At 37.5% G+C, this 12,001-nt stretch overlaps 1 protein-coding gene across 5 annotated transcripts in view; it reads right to left on the bottom strand.

Annotated features, from left to right (window-relative positions):
• GLRA3 (glycine receptor alpha 3) overlaps positions 1-12,001 on the bottom strand; it is a 483,419-nt gene that overhangs the window by 432,252 nt on the left and 39,166 nt on the right. The window lies entirely within an intron of this gene.

The raw sequence follows: 12,001 nt of genomic DNA, 5'->3' as shown, positions 1-12,001 counted from the left end.
AGAAGAAAAAGATATCCCAGAAGAAACTGAAGAAACAAAGAATTATGGCCCGGTAATAAATTTCACAAAAATAAATGTAAAAAAAATAAATACATAAATAAAAGTGACACTTGAGATGTATATAATTTGTAGCAGAAATTCTGAGCAGCCTCAAGAGCAGGAAAATGCTCTCTCCTTAAAGGGAAACTCATTTTTACTTAAAACTGACTTAAATAGGCAATGGAATCAATATCTCTTGATTAGCCAAGGAGCTGATCCACTAGATTCAGAGATCACAGCAAGAACCATAGAGATAGGTTTTAACCCTGCCTTCCTTCTCCTTTTGCTCAGTTTATCTAGAGTCAAGAGAGGCTAGAGCAAGACACTCCACTGCTTTCTCCAGTGCTCTAAATGACTCACTCCCCCACTAGCTTACAGGGAGCAGAAGCCAGGGAGATAGACAGCCTCATCTCCCTCCCTTCTCGGATCCCACAGGACAGTAGGACAACCTGTATGGTTTGAGCTTGTCCTTTAATCAGCTATAACATAAAAGGGATCATGTAGCCTAATTTGCATTGCCCTGACTATTAGTGATGTTGAGTATTTTTTCATGTGCTTGTCTACTTCAGAAAAATATATATTCAGATGCTCTGCTTGTTTTTTAAATCAGATTGTTTGGGTTTTTATTTTAAATTGTATGAGTTTTTTAAACTATTACTGAAATATGGTTGATATACAATATTATATTAGTCTCAAGTGTACTAAATAATGATTTGAAATTTGCATACACTATAGAATGATCACCACAAGTCTAGTAACCATCTGGCCCCATAACGAAGTTATTACAATATTATTGATCATGTTCCTTTTGCTGTATATTACACTCTTCATCTTGTTTAATATATAACTGCAAGTTTCCATCTGTTAATTCCCTTCATCTATTTTACTCACTCCCACACCATTCTCCCTTCTGACAACAACCTGTATATTCTCAGTATCTGAGAGTCTGTTTTCATTGCGGTTTGTTTGTTTGTTTCGTAATTTAGATTCCATATTAAGTGATTTCACGCAGTGTTTGCCCTTCTCTATCTGGCTTATTTTACTTTCCACAGTCCTCAACAGATCCATCTATGTTGTCTTTTTTTTTTTTCACAGCTGCACTCAAGGCAAATGGAAATTCCCAGGCTAGAGATTAAATCTGAGCTGCAGCTACGACTAGTGCTGCACTGTGATATGTGCCATAGCTGCAAACTGTGCCACAGCTGTGACCTGTGCCACAGGTGCAGCAATGCTGGAACCTTAACCCACTGCAATGGGGATCAAACCTGCACCTCCTCAGCGACCTGCGCTGCTGCAGTTGGATCCTTAACCCACTGCACCAGAGCAAGAACTTCCTGTGTTGTTTTTTATGACTAATATTCTATTGTGTGTGTGTGTATAAAACGCATATTATCTTTATCCATTTGTCTATCAATAGACACCTATGTTGCTTCCATATCTTGAATATTATAAATAACACTGCAGTAAATATCGGAGTGCACCATCATGGTGCAGCGGAAACAAATCTGACTAGGAACCATGAGGTAGCAGGTTTGATCCCTGGCCTCACTCAGTGGGTTAAGGATCTGGCGTTGCCATGAGCTGTAGTGTAGGTCTCAGAGGCGGCTCGGATCTGGCGTTGCTGTGGCTGTGGTGTAGGCCAGCAGCTGTAGCTGTGATTTGACCCCTAGCCTGGGAACCTCCATATGCCACAGGTGTGGCCCTGAAAAGACAAGAGGCAAAAAAAAAAAAAAATTGGAGTGCAGATATCCTTTTGAATTAGTACTTTTGTTTTCTTCAGGTAAATACCCAGCGTGCAATTGTTGGGTCACGTGGTAGTTCCATTTTTAATCCTTTTTTTTTAACTGATGCACCTGAGGCACATGGAAGTTCTCAGGCCAGGGAGTCAAATGGAAGCTGCAGCCTACACTGCAGCCACAGCAACACCAGACCCAAGCTGCATTTGCAACCTGTGCCACAGGTTGTGGCAACGCCAGAGCTTTGACTCCCTAGGTGAGGCCAGGAATTGAACCCGCATCCTCACAGAGACAACATCAGGTCCTTACCCTTAACATCAGCCACAATGGAAACCTCCATTTTTAATTCTTTGAGGAACCCCCATACTATTTTCCACAGCAGCTACTCAGCACATGAGGGTTCCCTTTTCTCCACATCTTTACCAACTCGTCATTTGTTGCCTTCTTTGTATGAGTTCTTTATATATTCTGGATATTAAGCTCTTAGATCATTTGCAAAGATATCATTTGCAAACATTGTCTCCCATTCAGTAGGCTGCCTTCTTGTTTTGTTGCTGGTTTTCTTCACTGTGCAAAAGCTTTTTAGTCTGATGGAATCCAACTTATTTTGTTCTTACAGCTCTTGTCTGAGGACACAGATCCAAAAAAAAAAAAAATTACTGCTAAGACTGTTGTAAAATAGTTGACTGTGTTTGCCTCTAGGAGTTTTATACTTAAGTCTTTAATTCACTCCATTTTCGTATGTGATATAAGGAAGGAGTCCCATTTCATTCTTTTGCAAGTAGATACGCAGCTTTCCCAACACCATTTATTAAAAATACTATCTGTTCCCCATTCTATATTTGTGCCTCCTAGTCAAATTAATTGGCCATATAAGTGTGCATTTATTTCTGGGCTGTCTATTCTGTTCCACTGATGTGTGTGTTTTTGTGCCAGGATCACACTGTTTCAACTACCATAGCTCTGTAATATAATTTGAAGTCAGGGAGCATGATACCTCCAGTTTTGTTCTTCCTTCTCGAGTTTGATTTGGATATTTGGGGTCTTGGTGGTTCCATATAAATTTTAGGAGTATTTGTTCCTGTTCTGTGAAAAACACTATTTGGTATTTTGATAAGAATTGATTGAATATGTATGGGTAGTATGATCATTTTAACAATAATCCTTCCAATCAATGAGCATGGTGTATCTTTCCTTTTATTTGTGTCATTTTAATTTCTTTCAACAATGTATCATAGTTTTCATAGTACAGCTCTTTCATCTCCTTGGTTAAATTTACTCCTAGCTATTTTATTATTTTTGAAGCAATTGTAAATGGGATTTTTTCATAATTTCTCTCTCTGATAGTTGTTAGTGTATAGAAATGCAAGACACTTATGCATATTAGTTTGGTATGCTGCAACTTTACTAAATTAATTTATTAGTCGAATTGTTTGTGGTGGAGTCTTTAGGGTTTCCTATATATAGTATGTAGTATCATGCCATCTGCAAATAGTGACAGATTACTTCTTCCTTTAAAGTTTGGGTTCTTTTATTTCTTTTTCTCATCTAATTGCTGTGGCTAGGACTTCCAATACCAGGTTGAATAAAAGCAGTGAGCATGGCATCCTTGTCTTATTTCTAATCTTAGTGGGAAAGCTTCCAGCTTTTCACCAAGTACGATGTTAGCTGTGGGTTTGTCATATATGGCCTTATTATGCTGAGGTATGTTTACTCTATTCCCACTTTGTTGAGTGTTTTATCATTAATTGATGTTGAATTTTGTCAAATGCTTTTCTTCACCTATTGAGATGACCATATGATTTTTATCCTTCCTTTAGTTAAGGTGGTATATCAAATGAATTGATTTGCAAATGTTGAATGACCCTTGCATCCCTGGAATAAATCCCACTTGATCGTGGGTGTGTGGTCCTTTTAATCTCTTGTTCAGTTTTGTTTACTAATATTCTGTTGAGGATCTTTGCATCTATGTTCATCAAGAATATTTACCTGGGAGTCCCTGTCGTGGCTCAGTGGTTAACAAACCCGACTAGGGACCATGAGGTTGAGGGTTCAATCCCTGGCCTTGCTCAGGGGGTTAAGGATCCAGCGTTGCTGTGAGCTGTGGTGTAGGTTGCAGACGCGGCTCAGATCCCACGTTGCTGTGGCTCTGGCGTAGGCCGGCGGTTACAGCTCTGTTTGGACCCCTAGCCTGGGAACCTCCATATGCTGTGGGAGAGGCCCAAGAAACAGCAAAAAGACCAAAAAAAAAAAAAAAAGAATATTTACCTGTAATTTTTTTTTTGTTGTGTGGTACCTTTGTCCAGCTTTGGTATCAGGGTAATGCTGGCCTGGTAGAATTAGCTTCAAGACTTACCTCCTCTTCAATTTTTTGTAATAGTTTGAGAAGGATAGGTAGTAACTCTTTTTTTTTGAGGAGGAGGAGGAGGAAGGAGAAGCATCTTGCTTTTTTATTCAAGTATAAATGATTTACAGTTTTATATTTAGGTGTACAACATAGCGATTCAGTATTTTTATAGACTATACTCCATTTACACTTACTATGAAATAATAGCTGTATTTCCCTGTGCTGTACAATGTATCTTTGTTGCTTATTTATTTAATACATAGTAGTTTGTGTCTTTTAATCCCATACCCCTCTTTCACCCTCCCCCCTTCCCACTCCCCACTAGCAACCACTAGTTTGTTCTCTATATCTGTCAGTCTGTTTCCATTTTATTATATACATTCATTTGGGGATTTTTTTCTAGATTGTATATATAAATGATAACATAGAAAAAACTGGTACAGCCACTATAGAAAACAGTATAGATGTTCCTCAAAAAAAAAATAAAACTACGATATGATCCAGCAATTCCATCACTGGATATATAAATATCTGAAGAAAATTAAAACTCTAATTTAAACAGATACATGCACCCGAATGTTCATGACAGTGTTATTTACAATAGCCATGATACAGAAGTAATCTAAGTGTCTGCCAACAGATAAATGGATAAAGGTGTGTGTGTGTGTGTGTGTGTGTGTGTGTGTGTGTGTGTGTGTGTGTGTGTGTGTACAGTGGACTATTACTCAGCCATTACAAACAGAATGAAATTCTGTCATTTGCAAGAACAGGGGTGAACCTAAACAGTATTATGCTCAGTGAAATAAGTCAGAGAATTATTCTTTAAGTGTTTTGCATAAGTCACCTGCTCCTGGACTGTTTGTTGGGAAGTTTTTCATTACTGATTCAATTTCATTACTAGTAATGAATCTGTTCAGATTTTCTATTTCTTCCTGATTCAGTCTTGGAAGATTGTATGTTTCTATAAATACATCCATTTCTTCTAAGTTTTCCAATTTGTTAACATATAATTGTTATGATCCTTTGTATTTCTGTGGTATCAGTTGCAAAAGCTCCTCTTTCAATTTTTTGTTTATTTGAGTCCTCTCTCTTTTCTTCTTGGTACATCTAGCTAAGTTTGTCAATTTCTAGTTTCATAGCACTGTTGTTGGAAGAGGCTTGATATAATTTCCATCTTCTGAAATTTACTATAACTTGATTTTTGACCTAAGATCTCTCTTGGGGAATATTCTACGTGTACTTGATAAGAATGTGTTTTCTGTTTTTCTGGATGGAATGTTCTGTATATCTGTCAAATGCATCTTGCATAATGTCTTGTTTAAGGTCAATGTTTCCTTAATGATTTTCTGTCTGGATGATGTATTCATTAAAGTGAGATTCCTTTTTTTTTTCTTTTTAGGGCCTCACATACAGCATATAGCAGTTCCCAGGATAGGAGTCAAATTGGAACCACAGATGCAGGCCTACACCGAAGCTTGCAGCAATCCCAGATCCTTAGCCTGCTGAGTAAGGTCAGGGATTGAACCCACATCCTCACAGACACTATGTCAGGTTCTTAACCCGCTGAGCCACAAGAGGAACCCCTAAGTGGGGTATTAAAATCCCCTACTATTATTGTATTCTTATCTATTTCTCTCTTCAAATCTGTTAGTATTTGCTAAATGTAAATTATGGGCTCCAATGTTGTGTGCATATATATTTACCATTGTTATATCTTCTTTATTAACTTACTGCTCTATCATTATATATCATCTTTGTTTCCTTTTACTGTTTTTGGCTTAAAGTCTATTTTGTCTGATATAAGTATAGCTACTTCTGATTTCTGCTGGTTTCCATTTCAATGGAATATTCACTTCCATACTGTCTCTTTGAGTCTATGTATGACATTAAAGCTGAAGTGAGTCTCTTGAAGGTTTGGTCTTGATATCCATTTTCTCCATCCAGCCACTCTGTCATTTTGATTGGAGATTTAATCCAGTTCCATGTAGAGTAATTATTGATATGGAAGGGTTTACTAATGCCACCTTAATAATCGCTTTCTGGCTGTTTTGTAGTTCCACTATCCTTTTTTTCCTCTCTTGCTACCCACCCTTGTGAACTGGTGAGTTCTGGTGGTGGGCTTTGATTCTCTTATCTTTTGTGAATTTACTATGGGTTTTTGCTTTATGGGTGGTTACCATGAGGCTTACATAAAACACCTTATAAATGTAAGTCCATTTTACACTGACAGCATCTTAATTTTGATCACATACAAAAATTCCACCCTTTTATTCGCCCTCTTTTATGTTTGTGATGTCACAATTTACCTTTTTCATATTGTATAGTCATTAAAATTATAGTAACTATAGATTTTTTTAATATACTTTATACTGAAGTTGAGTGATTAACGTACCATCATAACAGAGAATTAGAGTTTTCTAAATCTGACTGTTGTACTTACCTTTACTTGTCTGCTGCATATTTTTGTATATTTTCATGTAACTAATTAGCATGTTTTCATTTCTCTTTGAAGTACTCCCTTAGTGTGTCTTGTAAGGCAGGTCTAGTGGCAAAGAATTCCTTCAGATTTTGTTTTCTGAGAACTTTTTATTTCTCCTTCATATCTAATGGATAATTTTGCTGGAAAGAGTAAGCCTGGTAACATTTATCTTTTAGCACTTTAAATATATCACACCACTTACTCTTAACCTATAAAGTTTCTGCTTACAAATTCACTGAGAGCCAAGTGGATATTCTTTTGTTTATTACAATTTTATTTTTATTGTTGCTTTTAGGATTCTCTATTTGCTTTGATTGTTGCCAGTTTCATTAGAATGTGTCTTTCAGATCATTTTGAATGGACATAATGGGGTAACATATTAGCCTCATGAACTTGGATGTTAAGTCTCTCCCAGGCTTGGGAATTTCTCAACTATTATATCTTTTTTTTACAACCACACCTACAGTATATGGAAGTTCCCAGGCTAGGGGTCTAATTGGAGCCGGAGCTCCAGGCCCACACCACAGCCATGGCAACACCAGATCCGAGCTGCATCTGCAACCTACACCGCAGCTTGTGGCAACACTGGATCCTTACCCACTGACCAAGGCCAGGGATCAAACCCACATCCTCACAGACACTATGTCAGGTTCTTAACCTGCTGAGCCATAATAGGAACTCTGTCAACTATTATAACTATTATATCTCTATAAACTTTCTGCCCCTTCTCCCTCTTTTCTCCTTCTGAAATGTAATGATTCCAATGTTCATTCTCCTGACAGTATTCTATAAATCATGGAGGCTTTGTTCCCTCTCTTTCATTCTTTTCCTATAGTTCTCCTCTGACTGGGTCATTTCAAAGTTCCAGTCCTCTAACTCACAAATTCTATTTTCTCTTTGATCTATTCTACTTTTGATGCTCTCTTTTCCATTTTTTTCATTTTATTCCTTTAACTGTTCAGCTTCAGAATTTTCATTTGGGTTTTTTTTTTAATGATTTCTATCTCTGTTATATTTCTCATTTTGTTTCTGTATTGTTTTCTTGATTTCAATGAATTCTCTTTTTTTTCTTGGAGCTTGTCAAATTTCCTCAAACATCTATTTTGAATTCTTTTCAGGTAAATTGCTGATGCCCTTGTTTTTGGCTCACGTACTGGAGAATTATTGTGATCTTTTGTGATATCTTGTTTTCTTCATTCTTCATGTTCCTTGGGGTTTTGGGGTTGCTGATCTCACATCACAAGTAGCAGAGTCCTCCTCCAATCATTACTAGCTGCCTTTAAATGGGAGATATTTTTTGTTGGTCCTGCTTAATCTGGGGTTCTCTCTGATCTTATATGCATACACCTGTTCCATACTTCATGCACCCTCTTCTGGAAGAATCCTGAAGCTTGCATGTCTTCACTCAATTTTACAAGGCACCAGGCTGACAGCTGAAAAACTCTTTCGTTTCCCCAAAGGCAGCATTACAGCTGAAGACTGCAGTTTATCCCTTGACTATAGACTTTGGCTTCTTTCCTGTGTACACTCCTTGCCTACCTAAGCTCACCATCACCACCACCTTCAGAAGTGCTCTACAAAGAGCCAGCCACAGACTGGGGGAAAATGTGGGTTTGGCATGCAGGTAATCATGAGGGAGAGCCTGCAGGTCAGGGGTAGCAAATCTCAGGTGAGATATTCCCAGTGACATATGGACAGGCTTCCTGCTGAAATCCAGAATGCAATCTGCAGAAACCATGTCCCTGATATATCTCCTTTTTTCCTGGTCTCAACCCTCCCTCTAGTCATGGAGATCACCCTGTACTACCCTGGAGAGAGATGGTTTTCTTTAGCAGCATAGTGCACAGCTGAGAAAGCTGGACATTCATTGATGCTCTCCCTTCCCCCCATAGGAAATATTCCCCAGCCTCCCATCACTCTCAGAAATGCCACCTGTGGGCAAGGTAATACTTTCTCACTCATTCCAATGCATCCATTTTTTTTTCTTTTTTAGCTCCAGCAGAGTGCTGGAAATTCTCTTCTGTAAAACCTGGACTTCTACAAAAGCTCTCTTGTGAATGTGTCTGGTCAAGTCAGCATTCTGCTGGTGCTCCCTGACCACAGTCAATAAGGACTGAAGCTTATTATACACCCATATCAAGATCTGCTTTCTGATACCTGATGCACAGCTCAGTGAGACTCCTACCAGGTTCCTTGATACATGGTGTTGGATCACAATGCTATAAAACTAGAATTCAGTAATAGAAGGAAAGATGTAAATTTTACAATACATGGAAATTTAAAAACACACTTCTGAGGAGTTTCTGTTGTAGTTCAGCGGGTTAAGAATATGACATAGTTGCCTGTGACAATGTGGGTTCAATCCCTGGCCTTGCTCAGTGGGTTAAGGATCCAGTGTTGCCACAAGCTGCAGTGTAAGTCAAAGATGCAGCTCAGATCTGGTGCCACTGTGGCTGTGGCATAGGCCTCAGCTGTAGCTTCAATTTGACACCTAGCCTGGGAACTTCCATATGCTACAGGTGCGGTCCTAAAAAGAAAACACACACACACACACACACACTTCTGAACAACCAACGAATGCTTCAAAGATAAATCACATGAAATATCTAGTAATAATTTCAAACAAATCAAAACAGAGACAAAACATACCAAAATCTATAAGATACTGTAAAAGCAGTTCTAAAAGGAAAGTTTGGCAATAGACATCTACATCAAGAAAAAAGAATCTCACATAAACTCACTTTATAGTTTAAGTAATTTTAAAGAAGAAACCAAGCTTAAAGATAGCACAAAGAAGGAAAAAATTATCAGAGCAGAAATAACAGAGATCATGTAAACAATAAAAAGAACAAGGAAACTAAGGAGTGTTTTTTTCAAAAGATAAAACTGGAAAACTTTTAGCTAGATTAATAAAAAAAGAGAATAATCAAATAAATAAAATCAGATGTGTGAAAAATAAGACACTGCAACTGATATCACAGAAATGCAAAAGATCATAAGAAACTACTTTGGACAATTAAATGCCAACATATTGTCCTTTGTTGTTTGTTCCTAGAAATTTATCCATTTCTTCTAAGAAATAAAAATTTAAAAGAAATTCTTCTAAGAAATGGATAAATTTCTAGGAACAATTTATCAAGATTGAAACATGAAAAAATAGAAAATATAAACAGAGCAATAACAAGTAAGAAGATTAAATTAGTATTCAAAATCTCCAAACAAAGAAAAGGCCAGGACCAGATGGCATCACTAGTGAATTCTACCAAAACTTTAAAAACAAATTAATGCCAATCCTTTTCAAACTCTTACAAAAAACTGAAGAAGAGAGAACCCCCCCAACTCATCTTGTGAGACCAACATTACCCTGTATCAAAAGCACATAAGAACACTACAAAGAAATAAAACTACAAACCAATATCCCGATTATATAGATGCAAAAATTCTCAACAAAATATTAGCAAACCAAATTGAACAGCACAATACAGGATCATAAACCATGATTAAATAGACTTTATCCCCAGGGTGCAGGGATGGTTCAATAAACATTAAAAAAGGAGCTCCTCTTGTGGTTCAGCAGGTTAAGAACCCAACACAGTGTCCATGAAGATGCAGGTTCGATTCCTGGCCTTGCTCAGTGAGTTAAGGACCCAGCATTGCCACAAGCTATGGTGCAGGTCACAGATGCAGCTCAGATCCGGTGTTGCATTGGCTGTGGCATAGGCCAGCAGCCACAGCTCCTATTCCACCCCTAGCCCAGAAACTTTCATATGCCACAGGTATGGCCATAAAAATAAGAAAAAATTAAAAAATAAATATGCCAATCAATAAATGTGATACACCACATTAACAGAACAAATGGTAAAAACCAAATGATCATCTCAAGAGTTGCCAAAAAGGCATTTGATAAAGTACAACATCTTATCATGATTAAAAAAGACAATCAACAAATTGGTACAGAAGGCATGTACTTCAACATAATAAAAGCAATATAGGACAAGCCTATAGCTAACATCATACTCAATGGTAAAAGACTGAAACTTTTTCCTCTAAGATCAAAAACAAGACAAGGTGCTCCATCTCACCACTCCTGTTCCACATAGTACTGAAAGTCCTATTCAGATCAATTAGGCAAGAAAAATAAATAAGTCATCCAAATCAAAAAGGAAGAAGTAAAACCATATCTGTTTACAGAGGACATGATCTTATCTATAAAAATTCTAAGGACTCCAACAAAAATGATCAGAACTAATTAAAAAATTCAGTGAAGTTACAGGATACAAAATCAACATACAGAAAGCAGTTATTTCTGTACACTAACAATACAAATATCTGAAAAAATAAACAATTCAATTTATAATGCCATTGCAAAAAATAAAATATGTAAGAAAAAAGTTAACCAATGACATAAAAAACCTGAACACTGAAAACTATAAGACTTGAGGAAAGAAACTAAATAAGACACAAATAAATGGAAAAATATTCCATGTTCATGGATAGGAAGAATTAATATTGTTAAAATGTCCATACTACCCAAAGTAAACTATACATTTGATTTAATCACTAACAAATTCTCAATGTCATTTTCCACATAAAATGGAAAAATTCTAAAATTTGTATGAAATCAAAAAATATCCCTGAAACCCAAAAGAAAACAAAAAGACAACTTGCAGGAGTTCCTGCCGTGGCACAGTGGTTAACGAATCCGACTAGGAAGCATGAGGTTGTGGGTTCTATCCCTGGCCTTGCTCAGTGGGTTAAGGATCTGGCATTGCCATTGAGCTGTGGTGTAGGTTGCAGACGCGGCTCGGATCCCACGTTGCTGTGGCTCTGGCGTAGGCCGGTGGCTAAGCTCCGATTCGACCCCTAGCCTGGGAACCTCCATATGCCACGGGAGCGGCCCAAAGAAATAGCAAAAAGACCAAAAAAAAAAAAAAAAGACAACTTACAGAATGGGAGAAAATAGTTCCAAACTATGCAACGGACAAGGGCTTAATCTCCAGAATGTATAAGCAACTTATACAACTCAACAGCAAAAAAGCCAATCAACCAATGGAAAAATGGGCAAAAGACCTGAATAGACTATTCTCCAAGGAAGATATACAGATGGCCAACAAGCACATGAAAAAATGCTCAACATCACCGATTATTAGAGAAATGAAAATCAAAACTACCATGAGATACCAACTCACACCAGTCAGAATGGCCATCATTAAGAAATCCACAAATAACAAGTGCTGGAGGGGCTGTGGAGAAAAGGGAACCCTCCTGCACTGTTGGTGGGAATGTAAACTGGTACAGCCACTATGGAGAACAGTTTGGAGATACCTTAGAAATATATACATAGAACTTTCATATGGCCCTGCAATCCCACTCTTGGGCATATATCCAGACAAAACTCTA

The sequence above is a fragment of the Sus scrofa genome, chromosome 14 (genome assembly GCF_000003025.6).
Source record: "Sus scrofa isolate TJ Tabasco breed Duroc chromosome 14, Sscrofa11.1, whole genome shotgun sequence".
Taxonomy (NCBI): Eukaryota; Metazoa; Chordata; class Mammalia; order Artiodactyla; family Suidae; genus Sus; species Sus scrofa.
This window is presented reverse-complemented; position numbering and strand designations above follow the sequence as displayed.